This window comes from Polypterus senegalus, chromosome 5 (assembly GCF_016835505.1).
Source record: "Polypterus senegalus isolate Bchr_013 chromosome 5, ASM1683550v1, whole genome shotgun sequence".
NCBI classification, from domain to species: domain Eukaryota; kingdom Metazoa; phylum Chordata; class Cladistia; order Polypteriformes; family Polypteridae; genus Polypterus; species Polypterus senegalus.
In genome coordinates, this window is record NC_053158.1 from 207,702,583 (window position 1) to 207,721,842 (window position 19,260).

Here is a 19,260-nt window from a genome sequence, read left to right on the forward strand (position 1 = left end):
CTCTCTCTCTCTATATATATATATATATATATATATATATATATCTATATATATATATATATGAATAAATAAATCTGTGCAAAATGTATCTTCATTTTTCTCTATACGTCATTTTAATTTTCTGTTCAAATAGGTTAACATTCAGATGTGTTGCACAAACTCAGGAACGTCACTGGAAAGGAGTCGCAAAATCAAACAGAATGTGGAGGAAAATTCTAGAAAAAAAACCCAATTTAAATCCGTGAAGTAGTTCTCTCGTGAAAAGCGGACAGACAAACACTTATATATATATATATATATATAATATATAGAGAGAGAGAGAATAATAATATAAGCGTGTCTAACAATAGATACATAGACATTACTTGATTCGCCTTTAACCACACCCGGGGTCTTCTGACTGAAAGTCGTATGTGACGTCTAAGTTGTGTTTCTCCAACTTTTAATCCAAATTGATATAAAAATTTCCGGCTATTCCGTAACGAACCACACGACTGTCCTTGCCTTGAAATGACAGGTTTTTAAAAAAGCAGCTAACACTTGTAAGAAATCATCCGTAAGCCCCCTGTTGAAATTCTCAATGCAGTCCACGGGATACGCTGAAGAAATGCCAGCCTCGGCTGTGCCCAGTAACAGTTTAACACTGGAGAAATAAAAAGAAAGAACCACCAGTGCTTCTCAACGTCAATTCTTGGAGGAGAGGAAAAGGTTGAGAACCCCGGGGGATGTCACGTGACATTTGAACCCACTGCCACCAGTGGTCCGCTGTAGTTAAATGGGAAGCCCCCTAGTCTGGCAGTTTGAAATGCGCTGCTTTTGGGTTTGTGTCACATGCAAGTCCACCAGCCCACACACACAGTGACATTAACATCCCAGCGCAGGAGGTGGCCAGTGTCGTGTCGTGTCGCAGCTGCTCCTCTGTGTCCAGTGGCGCTCATCCGTCCATTTTCTAAACGCGTCTATCCAAAGCAAAGCGCGCCCCCCACCCCAGCGCTCCGTCTTCACGCCATTTAAAAGCAGCGCAGTCAGGCAGACTGGACTTGTTTTTTAATGAAATTCAATTGGCTACAAAGTCTGCGCACTTGCTAATGAGTATCCTGATTGGTTAGTTCGTGCGCAGGTGTCCGCCTTCTTTAATCAGTACTTTATTATTATTATTATTATTTTTTTTAATAACCACTTCAGTGTCCATTTTGTGCTTTAGTGGCCTCAGCCTCCGTTATAAAGCAGCATCGTGCAGAGTAACAGGCCAGTCATCGATGGATTTGATTGTGGTCATGGTCAGTTGTGGGGAGTTTGAAGTTGTCGCTTCAGGCTTCTCTAACCCAAACCCAGGTGTCCGTTATTGTGAGCGCCGTGTCATCTTGACGACGGGAGGTCTTTGTGTGATTCAAGCGGTTTGCTTTGTTTTTCAAGTGTCACATTAAACGACGCCGGGTCTTTGGATGTCACAATCCTGCTTTTCAACTATTTTTTTATTTCCTTTTAAATGACACGATAGAAAGTGACAAAGAACCACCCTGCGTGTGTCACGCTGCAGATCTGACCGCACACACGAGATGATCGACCTGGAGTGTCACCTCCATGTGCCGCCGTGTCACAGATGTCCTCCCGTGTGTCCCTTCAACCACGAGGCACGGCTGGATGAGGGTCCTGGACGTTTGTGATCGGGCAGATGTTATGGAGTTGATCTTCCGCCCACTGAGCAGCTCGAGCAGGGTGTGCGTTTTCTGCCACAGTAAAGGGGTCGGGGCTGGCAGAGAGGAGAGCAGGCGGCCATCCAGCCCCGCACAACTCGCCACTCCTGTCCACTTGAATCCACCAAAGTAACCTTACAGACCTCCTGTCCACCCTACAACATAGTCGGCGTGCAGTCGTTTAGCATTTGAACGATTACCACGTCCTGCACGGCGTCGCGATTTTTCTTGCCGTTGCTACAACGTTGCTAGGGTCGTGTAGCCCGGAGTGGGCGGGGCATAAGTGTGATTACTTTCTATTGTCTACAGCGCAGCGCTTTCCACCAATCCGCACCCAAAAAGAAAGTAAGTTCGGGTCTTCGACCCCCGGTCAGCACTTTGGTGGGCGCTTTGAAACACCGAGTCGTGCTGTCGCTATGTCGTCCGTCCATCTGCGTTTTATTCCCAGCTCGTCATCTTCAGTCCCGTCTGCCTTCGTCTCCCCCAGTTCCGCTAATTCAAACTCTTAAGATCCTCCTGCGATGCCGCGCTTGTCCTGAACACCGATCACCGCCATCACCCGTCCGTCCGTTTTTAATCAGCTTGCCTGTGGATTGGTCGACGTGAAAGGCACTATATAGCAGGTAGACGGATCACTGTGCTGCCTTTTGATATTTCAACTACGTGAAGATCAATAGATGAAAGGCACTGTACATCAATAAAGAGAACAGACGGGTATATAGCATAGGTACTAAATAATACAGAGTCGGCTGAGGTGAAAGGCGCTATATAGCAGACACATCTCTGCACTGCCTTTCTTGTCTAAGCTGCATAACAACAACAACAACATTTATTTATATAGCACATTTTCATACAAACAGTAGCTCAAAGTGCTTTACATATTAAAGAATAGAAAAATGAAAGACACAATTATAAAAAATAAATCAACATTAACATCGAATAAGAGTAAGGTTCAATGGCCAGGGGGGACAGAATAAACAAAAAAACTCCAGACGGCTGGAGAAAAAATAAAATCTGTAGGGATAAATAAAGAGAAACAGATCTTCAAATCAAGGAACTAGATGGATATATAGAGCATGAAAGGCACTATATAATAGAAGGAAAAATAGGAAAGGCGCTATATAATGAATACAGAATGAAAGGCGCTATATAATGAATATAGGATGAAAGGAGCTATATAATAGAAGGAATAGGAAAGGCGCTATATAATGAATACAGAATGAAAGGCGCTATATAATAGAAGAAGGAATAGGAAAGGCGCTATATAATGAATACAGAATGAAAGGCGCTATATAATGAATATAGGATGAAAGGAGCTATATAATAGAAGGAATAGGAAAGGCGCTATATAATAAATACAGAATGAAAGGCGCTATATAATGAATATAGGATGAAAGGAGCTATATAATAGAAGAAGGAATAGGAAAGGCGCTATATAATGAATACAGAATGAAAGGCACTATATACCAGACACTTTGGTTTAGCCTTTTGACAGAAGATCCACAACACAACAAGCCGGGGCTCCTCAAACACACACAAGAAGTCCACAAATGAAGAAGCAGCTCCTGCTGTGCAGGCTGAAGATGAGAGGCCAGTCCCGGTGAGGCGCTGTAAAGATGGCTTGTGCCAGGCACTTGTGCCAAGTCCTCCATGCCAGTGTGTCCCAGCCAGGACGTGCAGCTTTGTTCATTGTGGCCGCCAGTTTTGTCTTCGTTTTCCTCCACCACCAGAGGGCATCCTCCCAAGGCTGAGCCTGCCTTCTTAATCAGCTTGTTGGTTCGGTGGGCTCTCTTGCCCTGTTGTTACTGGCCTGGCACACCACCAGTTGCCCATCACGGAGTTGTAGGACATGTTCAGGGTGTCGCTGTTTTAAGGCGCCTATAGCTGTCACATAAAAGTGACAGCACAGACCACTCCATGACCCTCATGAGGGTGGTCTTGACTTGCCAGGCAGGCCATTCAGAGTGCTGTTGCATGAGCCTGGATTGGCATCGTCTCAGAATCACAAACAGTAGAAGCTGCCAAGCCCACCCGGTGTCACTGAACATCTACAGAACACACCCGCTGAAGTGACCTACCGCTTGGTGGGCTCGATTTTCTCCAGTTCTTGTCACAGGTAGACTTTAGAAGTTTCACAGCTTTTTACGGCGCGCTGCAATTGAGAGGCCCCCACAAAGACCCTTCATCCCTGGCAAAGGTCCTTAAAAGAGTCTGGGAGTCAAACTTCAGCCAAATGATCCTCCAGGATCTGAGTTGTTTCATATGGACGGATGGACAGAGAGACCTACACGGTGCCCACAGAAGATGACCGTGCCCACAAACGCACCTAAAAACACATGAGGTTAGGATGACCGAGTCTGAGACCCCGAGGTTCTGTGCTACCACCTTCACCAGAGGACCTCAATCCTGTCCCTTGGTGACACGTGAAGCGGTGCCCGTTTAATGGCAGTAGGGTTGCAGGTGCCACTCCTGACTCGTCAAACTCACTTGTGGATTAAAGAGAAAAAAAAAATGACAATGTGACTTCTGTGCCCACAAGGTATCCTGCTGATGAGTGAGCAGCATCTTTATAAGCTGGTGAATCCCCCCCGGTGCCTCCCACCTCATTTGTGTCCCAGGCAGTCAGCCACTTGTCCTGCCCATCTTGATCAACTTAACCCATCCTTGGCCACACTTGTACCCGTCTACCAAACTCCAAGCTCAGGTTGGCGGTAGACTGGCACACGAGGAGGTGTTGACCAGGATTGCCTGGCAGTTTGTTCTCATTAGAGGCTGGTGGCACCAGGCAACATGTCTGACTGACGCGCCACCTTTGTGTCCCTCTCGGTCATTTTCTGACTGCTAAGGTTTGAAGTAAGTGAGCTGCTCATGAATATTCAGCAGCGTCCGTTTTAATTGGATTACGCCTCATCAATATTCATGTATTCTTATAAGGCAGGCGGGCATCATTAGAAGCTCTTCTTCATATCAATGTGCATAGCCTGCAGGTGGAGCGGGCACACCACTTAGATGACCACCTGGTGACATGGCAGGCTTGCTGGCTGCTGGCATTCGTAAAGAGCGGGCATCAGGTTCAGGTAACAAGATGGAGAGAACCTCTGCGTGACCACCAATCCATGCCAGTCATTGTCTGTGAGGTGGAGCAGCTTACCCAACACAACCTGTGCCCTGTGGCCCTGTGCCATCCCCCCATGCCCTGGCTGGAGATAATGTAGGTGCCAATGCCACACACCTGGCCTGATTAGTACTTTGGGCAGGCAGGAGGGCACTGCAGTTTTGGTGTCCTCGTGATGAGCTGGCAGCAGCCCGAAGATTTGTCATTAACAGTGAGAGTCGGTACGCCACAGCCACTTCTGTCACTACTGCCGACCAGGACGCAATGCCAAACGCTGTCCCTGGCAAATGGTACACTTAACTCCATTCTGTGGAGTAATGAGATGTGAAAGTCGCTTGATACAGCGGCCTCCGTGATGTGACAAGTCACAATTACAGCTTGTGACACGTCTACTTAGCAGGCCGCCGAGATGGCATGCGACAGCGCTGCGCCGTCGAGCGGCTGAAGACAAATGTCACTTAGGCGCGGGGCGCTCTGCTCTTTTGGGTGAAGTGTTTATGTTTGCCCACGGCGAGGCCTTCTCCTTCGTCAGAGAGAAACTTCACATTGTGCCCCCCGTCGAGGACATCGGCAAGGGTAAAGCGCCAAGGAGCGGCCTGAAGCCCTCCATGACCGTCTTATGATGATGGCCTACAAAGAGGAACACGTGTGTGCTGAAGTGGTGGTCTGCCTCGCTGGCACCCTGGCATTTTAGGGCTTGGTGCTGGTCAGCATCACTGGCACCTTGGCAGCTTTAGTGTGTATCAGGGGGGCCAAACAATTTAAAAGGAAGGAAAACGTGGCATGGGGGTTGGCACCCTGTGGGACATATGCTGAATTATGAAGTGCCACCACATTATAAAGTGATGTTTAGTACTTGACTCCCATCCAGAGTCCCTTGAGGACCCTCTGCCCCTCTTCATCCCAGCTCTCAGGAGTCACATGGCCTGAACGAGCCAATGAATGACGAGCTTCATGCCTCCTAAAGGTCACAATGCTGGTCACCAAGCCAGCCATCTCTGTGACTTTGGGCTTTTTGTTCCCGATGTTCTTAAGAAGTTGGATGTCTCATGAAGTTGCCATGACATGGTGGGCCCAGGAGGAGAGTTGATGCAAACCTTTGAGAAAAGAGCCCATGAAACGTCTGAAGAGCTTAAAGGTGGCCTGGAGTGACAGCTGAGCCCACACCACACCCAGAAATGAAGGGTCCAGGAGGACCCCACAAACATTCAGAATCCCTCTCAGAAGAAAGTGAAACCAAAAGTGGAGGAGACCACAGATGAAGTGAAGCTTAGAAGACGAAGAGCAGGTGACCTGCAGACAGACATCCACGATGGTGGCAATCTGTAAATCTGAGGGCTGGCGGGGGGTACGAGAGTTTGCTATGCTGTCCACGTGTGGGGGTCTCCACCAATAGCACAGCAAATGGACAGCCCACTCCTGAGTCTCCTCCAGTTGAAGACCATCAGACAGCGGACCTGTGCAATGGGAGATGACCCACGAAGCTCAGAAGAACAGGACACCTCGAGGCATCGGGTCCAGGTGGACACACAGATGACCCCCTTCAGGTCTCCTCACCCTTCATGTGTGGTTTTGTCCTCGATGTTCTGATTTGTCCCTGTGACTTTTCCATATCTCACTGTCCATTCGTCACGGTCCCTTGCCGATGACCGTTGAGTGGGACAGAAGCTGCTGGACAAAATGAGTGGGCCTGAAGGACTAATCCTCCAGACTGGCCCTTTGCAGCTCCACCTCTAGGGGGCGACACACCAAGACTGGCAGCCCAACATGGGGCATCGGTCCACAATCAAAGGATGGGAAATGGGCACCATCATGGATGGGCAGAACACAAACGTGGCATCCACATGGAGCTGCCAGGGTTCTTCCCTTTGGGTGAACTTGAAGGTCTTTGCACTCAAAGACTTTGCTGTGCCACCCTGCTTTTGGCCAGCGGGAGGAGAAGGTGCCAGCCGTGGCATGGTGGGCCTCATTTGATTTGATCTTTTTTAGCTTTAGTCATTGGCTGTCCATCATGTCGTTTTTACATTTTGGTGTATTGTGCCCACATTTGCCAACCTTCATATTTGGGCATTTGGGCACCTTTCGGGCACTTGGCACCATTCTGTGAGGCCCTCTAGTGGCTAAGACACGCACTGCAGAAATGTGGAGACAGTAGCAGAGTCACAATGGAAAGGCGCTATATAGACAGTCTGACTATTAGTGGCCCACTTACTGCCATCTTAGATAAGCGGAACAGAAAAATGAAATCAGAACGGAACCACCTGGCTACCTTAAATGCCAGTCTGTTGGCACTGTAGAATGGTGAAGACAGCCGCGTGCTCTGGAAAGGCGCTATATCAGACCAGTAGGTTGGTCCCCACTACTGGCTTCACAAACATTCAGACACAACTGGGGCTGAACAGATATCACCAAAGCCTTTGGTGGTGCTGCCTCCTGGTGGTTATGACTGGCACTGCCCAGAATGGAGATCTCTGAGCTCAGCACCCGAAGTGTGTAAAGGGTTAATGGTGGACCCTGTCACCTGTCAGGCTGAATGCTTCTTTCACCACTGCTCTCTGAATCCATTATGCCAGCTGCATTGTAGGCAAGGTGATGCCAGCCTGCTGCAGGGCACACCCACTCATGCCAAGCCAGTTCACACCTTTGGGTGCCAGCATGCAGGCCTCTCCAGCTGTCAGCCCTCTGTGCCCCTGGTCTCTCAACTCGTTATTGCATATATAGCGCCTTTCACAGCAATGCCAGGATAATGAGGTGTTTCAAGGTAGCTGCCGCTTCTGAAGGGGCACAGATGTTGCCAGTTGCTCTCATCTTACAGGTGCCAGCCTCATACTTAATCATCCTCCTCGTCTTTTCCAGGGCACTTTAATGGCTGGTGCAAACTGCGAATGGCGAGGTCTTCTTTTTTTTTTCCCCCTGCCTTGAAGCCCCTGCCAGGCCACTTCAGCATTCCGCCTACTGCTAATGGCTTATGAAAGGATCGCCCAAAAAGATGCCAGCATGTTGCACAAGACGCGCCTTCTCCTAACGCCAAGTGAAAACCACGACAGAGTGGATACTTAGAAACAACTCAACGCCTTACGACGAGCGACTGGCAGCACCCTTGAGGTCTGTCATGGGGGTCAGTGCCCGCAGCAGAACCAGTAATGACCGCCAAAGTGTTTTAATTATCATTGGGTGGCCGACACATGAGGGCCACTGAGAGTGAAGTCAGCTGCTGCCTGTCGCCATTCACTTCCTCTGTATCTGTGGGCATCTGTGGGAGCTGATTGGGAGTCTGGGAGACCAGGACGAGACCCACAGAGGGGGGCACACCAGGCAGTTAGTGTGACCTCCATGTCTTCACAGGGGCGTGTTGGTCATTGCGCGTTTGGCGCCCTCTACAGGACGACAGCAGAATGTAGCAGAAGGAAGTGGGCCAAGCAAAGGACAAGTGACATGACATGACATGACGCATCGGTGACATCCTGAAATGAATGTCTCACCACTGTGTCAGTCTCTTCAAGGTGGTGACACACTTTAGGGGACAATCCCTGCCAGTGTTATGGTCACATGATTCTATGGCAGAGTTCTAAGATTGCTCACTGGACAGACAGCTGGACGTGCAGAGCAGCCCAGTGAATGCCCCACCGCGGACCACTCTGTGCTGCCCACCTGTACTGCTTTAGGAAGAAACCATAGGAGGAGTAGGTGGAGGTGGCCAGCATTGGTGGACCACTCAGGGTTCAGAAGTGTCAAGCCAGACCCCCAATTTTTAACCTGGGTGCCCCCTAGTGGCGGAGCTGCTCTGTCCCTATGCAGTTCTTTTGGCTGGAGGGGCGCTATATGACATTCATTTAGACTGAACTGGACCTCTGAAGACACGGCTGACGTGCCACATGCATGGGCCAGTGGCTGGCATCCTTCCACATGTGCCCAGTCTCCTTGTGGGGTTTGCTCTTCTGTGTGGCATCCTTCAGTGGGAGTTGGGGTTGGCATCAGGTGCCATCCTGTGACAGCAGAGAAATATGTTTGTTGTTAGCATGAAGAGCAGCTTGCCAATTTAGGGCAGTGCCCAAGAACCACGTGGAGCAGGTGACTTTAGACCATAAAGGACGTATTTATTAAGAAAGATGGCAGGTGCCCATAACCAATGGAGGGGCAGACACTGAGTAGAGTGGGCATTGGTTTGATGGGCCCATTGTGAAAAGAATCAGCTTGCTCTGTATATAGTGCCTTTCATATTGGCTTTAATGAAGCCATGTGGCCTGTGGTGCCTTCCAAGGGACTGTCACCGGTCCTTTATTATCTACAGCGCAGTTTAACCAAATACATACAGAGCAACTCTCATACCTTCATCTCACAGTCTTTTAAAATGTAAGAATCTTTATTTTATATAGCGCCTTTCACAGTGCCACCGAAAAGCTTTTTAGAAATCTGTTTCACTTCTATTGTTTTAAAGATTAGCACTTTTATTCTGTACAGTGCCTTTCAAATTTGGGACTGTCACAAATTGTAGTTTAATGCCACCCATCTCGTTCACGGTCATGGTGCCCCTCTTTCCGTTTGTCCGGTGGTGGTGCTTGAACCTGTGACTGCAGGACTTTGTACACTAGGGGGCAGCATTTGATTCTCTTGCTTCCTTGAGCTCTGAACTGGTTGTTCAAATTCCAGCTTCTTGTCTCCTGTCCAATGGGATTAACAGACTGGTGAGAGCAGGAGGGGTCAAGGACAACGTCAGATGGGAGACCCTTGGTGGTCCGAGGGGAGCAGGAGCTGCAGGTCGAGCTAGCCTCAGCCTGAGGAGGTCCACAGGTATCTGTTTATCCCATCAGGTCTGGGCTGAGTGAAGGGTGCATAGCCTGGTAACCAACGTGATGACCACCAGGGGGCGCGTCTCCCATCCCGTCAGTAAGCTTTACGTCATCTCAGTTGGGGCAGAGCTGGTAAAGAAGCAGGAGTGCTGGGGTCCAGAAAGTGCTGGACTGATGTCATGGAATTCTGGGAGAAGACGACATGGGGGTTTGGGGGCTTGTGAGGTTACTGAAGTGGACCTGCAGAAATCTTTAATAGCAGAGGCGAGCCTGTAAGGTTAGGGGGTCATTACTGTCACGTGGTCACAATCAACTGGTCACCTCACCTTGAAGAAGCACGAGGCACACTGACGCTATGGGGGGCTTAAACACAGACCGCCAGCAGCCATCAGAATGAGGTGATGTTAAAAGTGACGGCCAGCAGGGGTCAGTGTTGGGGTCACTGCTCTTCTTAATAAGCACAAATGATTTGGACAGGAAAATGAAGAAGCAGCTGCTCGAGATGGAGGAAGACTCCTCACAAGGTGGACTGGCAGATAGCGGAGAATCAGGAAAACATCGGAGAGGGTCCGAGAAAGTGAATGGAAATTCAGCTAAAGGATTACAAGGAGGGGGTAAGAAATGTCAAATCTGAATACAGGATGGGAGGTTTGCAATTTGAAGGCACACCTTTGGAGAAGGACTTGGGAGTTGTAGGGTCTGCAACCAGACCGTCGGCAGAAACCTTGGAGAAGGATCATAGGAGGCTCTTCGGTTATACTGTATAGCACGCTGATGTGTGTAAAGCTGTAAGTGCATCGGTGAGGCCTGGCCTGCCGTTCAGTCTCCATATTACAAGAAAGACAAAGCCGAGATCGAGAGGAGCAGCATGGAGAGAAGCCACAGAGGACCACTGGAGAAGGTCCAGGGAGGAGCAGCTGGGCTCATTCAGCACCACAACTGAGAAGGAACTGCTGAAGGGATTGATTGGACTTTCAGAGTTTGAACACAAGAGGAGCTGCTGAGAAGACCAACGGGGGGGTCAGGTTATATAGCGCCCCCTCACTGAGGCTGCTCTTAAGCTCTGTGACACCTCGTCTGGAGTGCTGTGTGCAGATTTGCTCTCCGGATCACAAGACACAGCAACACCAGAGGAAGTCCAGAGAAGAGCACCTGGGAAGGTTCAGGAGGACCATGGAGAGCGACTGAGGAGGAACAATGAAAGGAGTGGACAGAATAAAAGGTGACCGGACTGAAGGGATTCCAGCTAGAGTGGGAGTGAGGAGCACAGGACCCCAGGTGTTACAAACGCCGACTGAGGTTAAGCCACGTAACACACTGGTGAGACTTCACACGGAGTCCTGTGTCGTTTCCATATTGCAAAATAAACATAACGGCACTGGAGAAAGTCCAGAGTAGAGCAACCAGACTGATTAAAAGAAGGCAGAGTTGAGGAGCCGAACTACAAAGACAGACTAAGAAGGGACTTGTCTGAAGAAGAGAGAAGCTACTTGGATATTAGGATCTACAGCGCCCTCTATGTGTGGCATCAAAGTCAAGGGAAGCTGCCCTTCAGTTCTCGAACACACAAGTGAGGCCTCATCCGGAGTCCTGTGTGCCGATTTGCTCTCCGGATCACAAGACACAGCAGCACCAGAGGAGGTCCACAGAAGAGCAACTGGGCTGATTCAGGACCACGGAGAGCAAACAGTGAGAGGGCCATTAAGAGAGAGTCTTACCTAACTAACCTGCTTAGTCCTGAACAGGGGCCTGGGGGTCTGCTGGAGCCACCCCAGCTAGCACTGGGTGCAAGGCAGGAACAAACCCTGGAGAGGGTGCCAGTCCATTGCAGGGTGACCATAACACATACACAGCCACACACACACCCGTAGCGTCACCAGTCCTCCTAACCTGCATGTGTTTGGCCTCTGGGAGGAAACCCACTGAGACACGGGGAGAACATGCCAACTCCACGCAGGGAGGACCAGAAACACAAACCCTGGTGTCCTTACTGTGAGGCAGCAGAGCTACCACTGTGCCACCCATTAAGAGAGAGAGAGAAAACCAGTAAGAAAACCGGTGGGCTGTTAGGTTATATGGCGCCCTGATGTGCAGAGTACAAGCTGTACAACGTGGTGAGGAGGCCTCCTCTGGACTAGTGAGAGCACTCGAGGTCTTCACGTCACAGTAAAGACGCAGCGGCACAAGACGAAGTCCGGCCTGATTTCAGGACCACGGAGAGCAACTGGGAGGAGGAGGAGAGCGGAGAGAACACAACAATTATGGAGGAGCAGAGGTGTCACTTTAGAATATGGATATAGATCAGAATACGGGACACAGACGTCAACTTCACACAGATCTCAAGTTCTCTTTTCCCAAAGACGGATGGACTGAGTGACCATGCAGTGTGGTGGACAGCTGGACTTTGAGGACCTTCAGATGTTGACTGGAGAAATGAGCTGAACTGGACTGGCAGGCTTGTTGGGCGGAGTGGCCCGTTCTCATCCCAACTGGCCAGAGTGTGAAGACGCAGGAGGCTCCCTCAAGGACGGGCCTGCCTTTAATGTGCCCACTATGCCATGGCAGGCACCCCACTCACTAGACGGCTTATTGTGATGTACCCACCTGGAATAAGATGGAGTCCATCACAAAGTCGACATGTTGAGTGACGGAGCTGCCAGTCTTGTGTTGTCTTTGAAGAGGGATGTGCCTTGGGGTGCAGGGGCCACTTGTCCAATGTCATCAGACAGGCCACCAATCTGCTGTTGAGATACAACACACTCCTCCACCCACCTGATTCTTGTGGTGAAGTGGACAGCAAGTGACGAGGTCATTAATGACACCCATATCCACAAGTTCTCTGTAGTCATAATTGAGCTCAAGATGAAAGGCGCTATATAAAACAGCTGTCAGGTGGCTCAGTGGCTAGGGCTGCCACCTCTTATCTGCTTGAGCCCCGCTTCTCTGTTCTCCCTTCAGTCTGAGGAGGTGCTCATTAGGTGTGTGTGCCCAGGGGGGAATTGGTGCCCCCTCAAGCGCTCTACCCAGCGCTGCTAGGACAGTCTTGTCAAAGAGAAAGAGGCTTCAGTGGCTGGAGGGCACGGGAGGGATGGGAGCAGCATTGGTGTCCCCCTGTTCCAGTCTCCATGTCAGACCCCAAGCCAAGTGACAAGTTGTGATGTGCCACCCCCTGAGTATTGTATGCTGGCCTGAATGAAGACAGTCCCTAACGTGGGCAGATGGACGACAGGAGACGTTGAGCCACCCACAGCCTCAGGACTTTCATCGACTCAGGATCCCACTAGGGGTCATCGTTTGTCCCCCACTGTCTCGCCACTTTCCTCGAGGGCATCCTCGTCAGTGCTTGTGGTCTGGGCCTGAGACACATCACGATGTGGGCACTGGTTGTCGGCTCTACATGTGGGCAGTGTCTCCTTTGTGTCAGTTGCTGCCCCCCTCTCTCTTTTCTTCCCACTTTTCTTCTTCTTCGTCTTCGTTTGCCTTGTCTGTGCCCACCAGGGAATTCTGCACAGGTGCATCTGGAGGGACTGAGAGGCCTTGGGGGCACATCTGCTCATCCGGCTCATTTGGAGTCGGCCGTCGCGTGACTCATGTGTGCCTCTGCCAGCCTCTCTCCCCTGCCTCCAGGGCATCACCCGTGCACCGGTGCCCACTCCAGCAGCACTGCTCACCTTTGTCTTGTTCCTTTACTCATATGAGACAGCACAGTGGCACAGAGGTTAGGTGCCCAGATAGGGTAAGTCAGCCATTTCACTGCACTGGCATCATACCCAGGGTGGGCTCCTGCCACTGGACCTGTACTCTCAGACCTTGTATTGGAATGGATGTCTGCCCTGTGACCAAGGGAAAGGCGCTATATAATCCAATGTGTCCTTATGAATCTTAATCTGGGATGCAGTGACGAGGAAGAAGAGATAAACTGGCATTGGTGGGGCAAAGGATCAACAATAAACCTTAACCCTAACCCTCACTGGCAAATTTACAGAAAAATATTAGAAATCTTCTGAAGTGACAGTAGGCAGTTTAAGTGCTTTGAGAATAGGAAAGGCGCTATATAAATCACATGTAGTATTATTGTACTAGCTTTTAACATCCCGGCCTGCAAATCACACAAGGGGGCGCCGGTCCACCCAAGGCTGATTCTGAATCCCCCCAGGAGCACAGGGAGAACCTGCCAGCGGCACCCACAAAGTCACGACATGATGCCAGCTTGCAGTACCCACAGTCTGGGCAGAGATGGCTATGGGGACTTGGGGACACCTAGTGGAGTTGAAGGGAAAGTGTATGCAAAACGGAAAATGAGGAGAAGGCTCTGCGTGCCCCCACTTTTAAGGCTGTCAAGACCACCTTACATGACTGCCACACTGAGGAGGTCTAAGATGGTCAGGCCACTGTCCTAACCACAACACTAGGAAACAGAGTTGAATCTGATATAGCGCCTTTCATGACAATGACTGACACTCACAGGGTTTGAACCCCATGTCCTTATTCACTTGACAGCACCCGAGGGTCTCTACTTCAGCAGACATTCAGCTAATCCCACTTTATTTTATATAGTGCCTTTCACCCAATGTATGTACCATTAGGCAGCATTTTTAAAAGCAAAGAAGAACGAAATTTAGGCCAGCAGCCCAGCACCTGAGTGAAGATAGTGCCATGGCCAGGCACCAAAGCACACAGGCAGTATGGTAAGACATCACAGGGTACGGACATGGGCAGGGACCACAACAGTACTGGAAGAGTCACCAGCTGTGCCACCCACCACAGCCTGCACTAAGCAGTGTGAGGCTCCAAAATTAAAATTAGAATTTTTGGAAGTTTGAGGAAATCGGGACACACATATGGCCACAACCGACATCAAGCAGCCCAAAAGACTACCAGCGAGAACCTCAAGGCTGGAGCCATCTGACGGGGTGTCCGAGGGGTCGACACAGCTGGCCGTGAGTGGCCATTTAGAGATCCGCTAGCGTAGTGTCCGACTGTGCCTGGGACTTCACCGTCCAGGTTTGGTGTACCACATCCCCGTTTAGGTGGCTTTCTAGCCGTTTTGTGACGAGGACATCCATTACGAAGCGACCCCTTCACATTGTAGACGCAAACAATTCGGGGCGCGCGCACCCAAACGAGCACTGAATTTCACAACTCGAGAACCGCGGGCACGTGCGCCGTGTCCGAGACGGCCGGGGCCTGCGCGTGCCCGCGCATCTGGAATAACGTGAACGGGGTGGCCGTCAGTACAGAATTCATTTAGGGGTCTGTGGTTTAGAGGCAGGGGTCGGGGGGGTCGGTGTCTGTTAGTAGGGTGTTGGAGTCCGTCCTGCTAGGAATGGCCGGACTATGAAACAAAGGCGTCCGAAGGGCAGAACAGAGAAACAGACTTGAAAGGCACGATATTAGTGATCAATATAAAAGGCACTACATAACAGACAGACAAACAGACATGTAAGGTGCTAAATTAAATAGATGATGCATAAATAAGAAAAACAATAAATAGAATAAAAGCAATGATATCATAGAGATATAGAAGTGAAAGGAAATAGTACACATGCAGTTATACAAGAAAACAATAGTTTTGAAAGACACCATATAAAACATATTAAAACAAGTTAAAGGCACTATATAATACAGATAGATATAAAAGAGACACTATCTGATAATACAAAATGCACTTTATTAGATAGATAGATAGATAGATAGATAGATAGATAGATAGATAGATAGATAGATAGATAGATAGATATGAAAGGCACTATACAGGTGACTCCCGATGTGATAATGAGGGTATTCACACACGACGTTTAGCCTACGTGATTTTTATTTCAATTATAAGAATTTTCATAAAAAGATGCGCGCGTTCCTTTTCGCTTCCCGTGCACGTGGGCTCTGACGTATTCCCGTGTCTGTAAATGTGAAGCGCGCACACGCAGCCTTACTCGGACTTTCGCCCGTCTTCCGATGTCCCTGCCTGTCATTTTGTCCTCTGTAATTGTCAGTCCGGCTGGCGTTGTGTCCCAAGGCGACTGTGCATAGCATGAGCCACCACCACCCCCTAAGGCGCTATCTAGGACCTTAACGGTGTGCAGCGCTAATTGCCGACCGAAGCCCCGCCCCTTCAGTCTGAACCGGTCGCTCGACGCTCAAGGATGCACCGCTTTACTTCGGCCGAGCGGGCTCCAGGGGGCGCTCTACCATCCCATCCCGCCCCGCCTGCCCCTGCCCAGGTGCGCTCCGGCGCTCAGGTGACTGGCTGCTAATTGCAGAGGCGCCCCCGGCGCAGCCGCGCGAGTGCCCGTCGCGTCCCGGACAAGTGTGCGGAGAGGCGGCTCTTCGGAGGTGACGAGTCAAGTCTCGGCCGCGTTTCCACTCGTGTGAGCCGATGTGACGGCTCAGCGCTGATGCGTATTCAACTGGAGATCGGCAGGTCCCCTTGGGCTACCCAGCTGGATGGCGGAGCTGGCAGATCTGGCCGCCTGTTCCTGCTGGGTGTCATGTGCCTTCTCGGTCTCGCGCGCGATCATCGCGGTGCCTGAGCAGTTCGTGCCTGCCAGGCGTTGTCTGTCCAGGTTGAGCATCAGAGGCAGGCGCGGCGCACTCGGCGTGACAGGCCGCCCGGGGGCTCCCTCTGAACCTCGATCGGCAGCGCGGCCCGCAGAAGCTCGCGGAGGGAAGGAAGCCACGGCCTGCCGGGCGCCGATTTCGCTCGCGCGCACGAGGCGCCCACTTCCCCTCAACTCGCTTGTCACTTCGATTGCGGCCACCTTAGGAGACGGCTGCCTCAACAGGTTTGGGCCTCCCCGCCTGTTGCCTGGCAGTTGACTTGGACGACGAAGCGACCCTCGAGCCCGCCTCTCCTCGGCAGACAGCCCGTGGGGACAAATGACAGGACAAGGCAGGCTCATCTCGGGATGGCCGCAAACGCTAAAGGCGCGAGACATGAGGAGGGGAGGTTTGGGGGTCATGGAAGGAAATAATAGGAAAAGAAAAGAAACGGACTTGCCGTAGAGGTGGTTTCGCGCGTGGGGGTCTGCGAAATAGATGACCTGACACCGGGCACCCCATCGCAGCCATTTACATTCATATAGCGCCTTTCATGGAGTAAGTGCTCAGAGCACATGGTGACCCTGGACTGGACAAAGTGGACTTGCCACACAGTAATCGCAGTGGGCTCCTGGGCAGAGTGTCATCTCGTCATGGCGGCAGGTTGAAAGTGTCCAGTGTGCCCCCCACGCTTATCAATCCATAGGGGGCGCTGTGTTTGTTCAATGCAGTTGATTTTGTATAGCGCCTTTCACTGAGGGTCCACCGTTAACTCACACACACACACACACACACACACACAGACTCCGGTGTGTTCTTTTTGACTGAAGTCTTCAGAGTCCCCAGAAGGTGCCAATGACCGTCATTTCATAAAGCGCCTTTCTGTACCAACAGCATCTCAACGCTTTTTTACAATAAATCCCTCCTTGCTTGAACCTGCTTAGTCCAGCTGGGCACAGGGCAATGCAAGCTGGGAACCCACTAGGAATGGGCAGTGCCAACAGGGGCACCAATGGTAACCTCAACTTGCACACCTGGAGAAAAATACACACGGAAACGGGCACCAAAATCAACTGAACTGGCAAAGCCAAAGAGCTCCAACAGGAATTAGTGTGACTGAAGACAAGCGGGCATCCTGTCCAGGGCTGGGACCTGAGCCTGAGCCCATGTGAGAATGCACACTTTGAAGGAATTAACAAATGTAGAATTGGACCCCTCTGTTCACCTTGAGACCACACATTCTGATGGAGCTGGCATTCGTTTCTTGACCTGTGGCACATGCTGGCATTTTCTATTTGTCTTTCATTATTTCTTTGCCCCTTAAAATTGTGCCACAGTAATGGCTGCAATATGATGGATGACATTTGTGTGCCCCAAAAATGATGCAGCGGAAACAGTTGCTAACCACCCCAGGCCACCTAACACATGCCAACCTTCAGTCACTTTATTGTCACAGACAGTACCTTCACCCCAGATACAGATCTAGCTGGGGCAGAGTGCAGGGCGCTATATCAGATGCCCTGAATCACGCCATCATTACACATGCTTCTCAAGAATGGCCATTAGGGAAGGAGCTATAAAAATGGCAGGTTGGGCACTCCAAAGACTCGGGTTCAAACCCCAGCCCAGGACTGGCACCTTCTTAGGTCTAAATTATCACCCACATGTCAAAGACATTAAGGTTTGGTGAAGTCTAAACTGACCCCAAGTATGCCCCCATCGTAGACTGGCACTCTACTACCCACCTTATGCCCAGTGCTGCTGGGTTAGGCAGCAACCCCCTGTAACCCCAAATGGTGTAAATGCCAAGCCTTCTATGATGCCAGCCCACACTCCACTCCATTCATCAGGGGTGGGTGCCAGTCAAGGTGGTCCCAACAGGGTCAGGGAACTCCCTGGAAGGTTCTTTTGGGTTACATGAGGTCAGATGCTTAATCTGTGGGGCGGACCCCCCTAGGGGTGTGCGAAGATAACAAAAAGGGGGGCACGAAGATGTGAAAAAAAGAAAACAAGAATCAAAAATATGAAAAAATCATCTGTTGAAACCAAAACAAATGAACTTAAACTACAATCTGATCTTAGAAAAAATAAATTTAGAGTTAGATAAACGTCGATAAAAGTTAAGGAGGTGTAATAAAATTCATTAAAAAAGAACAAATTGGTATTAGTGGGCTCCTTTCAAAAAACATTACGGGGGGCGCAATTAAAACTGTCATGAAAACTCGGGTCACAAATACGTAAAGGTTGAGAAACGCTGGAACAGAAAGATATCCCATCATCCCTTGTGCCTCTGAGAGCTGCTCATCTTATATAGCGCCCTTCACATTCACTTGAAGGTATAAAATGCACCTCACCTGCTTTTTTTGACTGCCACAGGAGAACTTCTAGGACCCCCCAACACCCCCCCTTCACTATGAATTACCCCTGACACTGGCATCTGAAGCCCCTGCTGAGGTGGGCCTTGTAGCGCCTGCATTAAGAAACGAGAAACAAGTGAGAGGAGGAGGAGGAAGAAGAAGATGCTGGTCCGGCCACAGACATCCACTGCCAGGCTGAAAGTCATGCCAGTCTGTTACCATCAATCACTAGTGGGCATGACGACGAAGGACCTCCAGTCTGAGCAGGCTGGATTGCAGGTGAAGTCCATGGAGAGAAGCCTTCAGGTCAGCTGTTGGAGCAAATCGTCGAGATACGGGAAGAGCCGCAGTGGGCAGAGGATGAGAAGCTCAAGGAGGCGAACCATCTGAGCGAGAAAAACCAACATGAAAAAGAGAAGCCACTGGAAAGTGACATGGGGACAAACACCAGCAATGGAGAAGTGGGCAGCAGACATCAACGTCAAGGAGGTGAGGACAGTGGCAGCCAGCCTGACATCAGCATTCATCTGTCACCTAAAAGGCAGAGATGTGGACAGGCGTCTGTGAAACCTGCACAAGGACCCCCCACCCTCTTTAGCTAAGGTGGGCAGCTCCAGGAAAATGAAGATGATGGCAATGCCCTGGCATGAAGACTAGGACCAGAAAGCATGAAGTGGTTCACTGAAACGTGACAGGAACAACAAACTTCACACATTTGTCACAAACGCTAGTGGAGGCCTTCACAACTGTACTGCCAGTGCCCA